The sequence below is a fragment of the Hetaerina americana genome, unplaced genomic scaffold (genome assembly GCF_022747635.1).
Source record: "Hetaerina americana unplaced genomic scaffold, ioHetAmer1.1.p SCAF_2, whole genome shotgun sequence".
Lineage (NCBI taxonomy): Eukaryota > Metazoa > Arthropoda > Insecta > Odonata > Calopterygidae > Hetaerina > Hetaerina americana.
In genome coordinates this window covers 24,283,749-24,288,424 of record NW_027286763.1, presented here as the reverse complement: position 1 = coordinate 24,288,424, position 4,676 = coordinate 24,283,749, and the positions used below count along the sequence as shown (strand labels likewise).

The 4,676-nt window shown below is 41.7% G+C and overlaps 1 non-coding gene across 1 annotated transcript; it reads right to left on the bottom strand.

The window, feature by feature from the left end:
* Positions 1-4,266: 4,266 nt before the first annotated feature.
* TRNAA-GGC (transfer RNA alanine (anticodon GGC)) lies at positions 4,267-4,342 on the bottom strand. The gene has a single exon. It is a non-coding gene; the product is annotated as a tRNA-Ala (tRNA).
* Positions 4,343-4,676: the final 334 nt, after the last annotated feature.

Below are 4,676 nucleotides of genomic sequence, written 5' to 3'. Positions count from 1 at the left end.
CCCAATCTCCTAGTCGAGTTCCTTCCGCAAGCAAGTGTTCCCCGCCCGCCGTGGCTCACTTGTCTCCGGCTGCCACCTGCCGTGAGAAGGGCGGAAGGAAGACCGACTTTCGCGAGGGAAATTCGCGATCTGAGGGAAGGGAGCACGAGAGAGAGTATCCGGCATCTTCCTCATCCGCACTTCTTTTTTCAACTCGTGCAATCTTATCTTTCCTAGAGGTCGATCTTTTTTGGGAATGTGATCATTTTAAAAAGCAACATATTCATGATGCATTATTTTAGTGCTTATTTTTTTTAAATTTATTGTAAATGAAATTCATACAATGCGTATATGCAGTCGAGTTTTGTAGAAAATTTAAGTTTCCGTCTGGCAGCTGTGCTACCCGCCATAGCCGTGAGCAAAGAATCAAAGTGAATCTGGAACACGACGACCGCTTTACTGAGTAAAGCAACAGTGTTGCGGTTACGCTTTCGCCCTCTTCTCCACATTATTCGGTAGATTATTTTTGCCAGGATCTTGGATGCATTGGTAGTCAGATTTATTTTTCTGAAGTTTACACATTTTTCTGAAGTTTACACATTTTTCTGAAGTTTACACATTTTTCTGTCTTTTTAATTTTGGGTATAGGGACCTTAACATCCATCTGAAAATATGATCGCTATTTTTCCTCTCATATTCACCGGCACCGGTGGCGGCGGGGTAGCGTCCTCACGTGCCAACCCAGAGGTTGCGGGTTCGATTCCCGCTTAGGTGGAGATCCCTCCACCTAGGGCTTGGGTGCTTGTAATTGTCTTCAGTGTAATGTATAAGGTTTAGGCGGAAGAAGTCTCAATCTCGCTCAATTAATTCGATAAATAAATAAAATAAATCAATTAAAATAAGTAAATTTCCACATCCCTTTGAAGGTATATATGTGTGCCATATTCATATTTCATGTATTAGTTATTAGTTCTGAGGTGATATCGTCGATACTTGACGCTTGGTTTGCTCTTAATTCCTTTACTGCAGCGTCAAATTCGGACTTCCGGTTGTAGTCTCCTTTCTCATTATGTTTGGTGGTGTCCTCTTCTTCCAGGGCATGTGTTTCTTTTTTGTCATCTCATCATCATTTTGGGCAGCTCTTCCACGTGGCAGGTTCTTTTACGGTTCTTACGGTTGAAGTGGCAGATTCACTTATGGCACTTACGGTTGAAGTGGCAGATTCACTTATGGCACTTACGGTTGAAGTGGCAGATTCACTTATGGCACTTACGGGTGACCTCCATACCTGTTTGTCCAGAGCTATTCTATTCGTTTCTTCAAATTTTCTTCCAAACCTAACTTCCAAAATCTGTATATAAATAAATATAAATATAACCTCTGTATATCTCTTTTACCCTCGTCATCCCTTGACCTCTATCATTCCCTCCAACATAGACTTCAACAAGCAATCATTCTTTATGCAATACCCTAAACTAATTAAGCTTTCTTTTCTTGATTTTCTTTACCGATTGTCTCTCATCTCCAATACTTTGTAGCACCTCCTCATTCTTAATCCATCCTCTCAAATAATTCCTTCCAATCTCTTACAGATCCAGATTTCAAAGGTCTCTGTTCTTATTACTTCACCTTTCCACAAAGTCCATGTCCCTGCTCCGTACAACAGCACACTCCAGATATAGCATTTTGCCAATCTCTTTCTTAGTTCCTTTTTCAAAGTTCCGCACAGTGGATTCTTCTTATTAAATCCCTCTTTCGCCACAGCTATTCTTAATTTGAGTTTCTTGGAAGAGGACATGTTTTCAGTGATGAGACTTCCTAAATACCTCTCTACTTGGTTGATCACTTCACCTTCCAATGTGATCTTTTTGTGTAGTCTTTTTCTTTCTTATTAACATTCAACTTTCCTTAAATTTGCCGATAAGGTTTGCTAACATCTCTATGACTTTTTGTTTATTATCTACAGCCATATACCATCAGCTAATCTGATACAGTCCACTCTTTTACCTCCGATGTTCGCTCCTCCACTGTCAGCCAAACAGTCTCTTGTAATCACTCCCAAATATATGTCAAATAGGGTTGGTGACAGGCAAATTCCTTGTCTAAGGCCCCTTTGTATCCTAACTCTTACTTTCTGGCTGAGATAATTAAAGCCCGTCATGAAGTGCTCCAAATACGATACTCTTTCAATCTCTTTGCTATGTCTCCGTCTTTAGTGAGAATTTCCCCCTTGCCGAATGGCAGTAATATTTGCTCTGCGTTCATTGAAATTGTGTCTCACGATTTTGTAAGTTGCTTCCACACTTCTCTGGGCAAGGTTGTGCTGCGCCGAGTTTTCATCCATATTTCTCGGGCTTCGTTCTAACGGTATTCAAGGCCTGGACGTCCTGGAATCATCTGGATTTACTGCATCACCAATCCTTTTCCGTTTGTTCTTCACACTTTAAACTGCTTGATTTCTCTCATTCCATTAGCCTTAGTTTACCCCTGCAGGGAAAACTGAAATGAACTGGAAACCTTAGTGAAATTCTTAGTTGCTCAGTCTTGAACAGTATTAAAATAAATACTTGGCCTGAAATATTCTTTTGGATTTTTTAAAAATTGGTCAGGCGAATGAGCGGTCATAACGAATTTAGGTATGGTGGTGGGTCGTGGTAGTCCAGTGAGTAGGGCGCTGAGCTCTCTATGGCCAGTGTTCGATTGCTCGGGACACCAATGGACCATCTCATCTTCACCCAAGCTGTGCGATGTTTTGACTAGATATTTCTTGGAAGCCATTGGCGGCATAGGGAAAGGAATTGGCTCCCCTCACCTGATGTGTACATTTCTCACGCCGTTGCGTTTATTGCTGGGTGAGCTTTATCCTCACCTATGAAAATTGACTTCAGGTTGATAAAGGTGTTTTTTTTGGATGTGAAACCAGCGTATTAAATTTTATGCAGAACCAATATTTTTTGATTTTATGAAAAAAATGCCCTCTTCCTCAGAGATGTCTACCACTTAACAAACAATCCGTTTTTAACTGAACCGTATAGGGATATTTACATTTAGTTTCCTTGGCCGTTACTCTGAATCCGTCTTTTTCCACCTCCCAGAAGAATTCGCGCTAACAAGTGGCTCTGCCGGCCTGCGGAAGGCGGCGACGAGTGGAAGGTGAAAAGAGCCTTATGATTAGCGAGTAAATCGGGTAATGGTGATACTTATGAATAGTATGTAATATTAAAGCGAGTAATGAATAGTACGAGAATAGTACACGAGCACTAAACAAATCAATGATTAGCAATGCTTTAGCAAAGTAGTCTCAGTTTCTAGTGTTTGTCTCATACCTGAAAACTTTGCCCTTCAACAATCCAACCAATCGTTTTTGAAGGTCAATGGTCCCTCATTTGTAATTGGACGAATGGCGGCGCTCGTCTCCAGCGCACCGTGTGGCGGTCGGTCGAGGGCTGCGGCACATTCAACGCATCCCTGCGGCTAGACGGAAGGGGGGAAGTGCAAAGGGGGAGGGAGTTCCCCTCGCTCCCTTCGCGGCGGCGAGGGAGGGGCTGGCTGGCCCTTCACCCGTTCCCCTTGTAATCCCGCCACCTGACAACAGATGGCCGAGCGACGCGGGAACTGCCTCCGCCCGTCCTCTTCCTTTCCTCCACCCCTACGCTCTCTTCTCTAATTCATCTTTGCGTCCCTTACTCTAGGCTGTGCTCGTATTTCCTCCGTACTTTTGGTGCGAAATGCCGTTTTCGTCGAATGCCCTCCGCATCGATTTTTTTCGTTGCTCTTCCTTTGCATGGTTTTCCCAGAAAATTGAATAAGCAAAGTGAATGTGAGTTATCTCATTTCGAATTAACCATGTTTTTTTGGCTATGTTCAGTCCGTTAAACGCAAGCCCAAAATGTTTCTTTTCAATGCATCGTTTAATGTTTAATTGCTGTTTCAATGGGTGATGAGTACAGATATTCTTATTGAACATAAGTTCTTCAGATCGTTTCCTTTGCAATATAACTATATCAACATGAATATTTTTTAGTCTCTTGAGGGAATTCCGTGTATATATAAAGGATATATATAAGTAAGTGTATGTATATATATAAGTATATATATATATATATATATATATATATATATATATATATATATATATATACATTCAAACACGAAATCCCGCCAAACGGCGAACAAATACTCATTTATATAGAAACAGATATGAGGAAAAGGGATAGGAGCACATAAAGGACGAACACAGGCGAGGTGGGCAAGGCGGAATAGAACGGATCACAAGGGTAAAAATATTTCCTTGACCGGGAATCGAACACCGGATCTTTCCACTTGCCGGGCGGATGCTCTTAACCACTTGAGCTATCAAGGAAACGTAATTTACCCTGAGATCCGTGGGTCTAATATGTCGCCTAGCGCCCCGATTCTTTCGCTAAGAGATGGCGTCAAGGGGCTGGTTCACCCACCAAAGGAGAAATAGACAAGACACAAAGAGGAAGGGATAGTAGTAAAGGAATCATACAACATCATAAAGGATAATAACGGTGCGTTTCGTGGCACGCATAGCCAGAAGAAGAGACGAGCCACATTGCCTTGCCCACAATTCCTCCTCTCCTGTGTTCATCCTTTATGTGTGTTCCTATCCCTTTTCCTCATATCTGTTTCTATATAAATGAGTATATATATATATATATATATATATATAT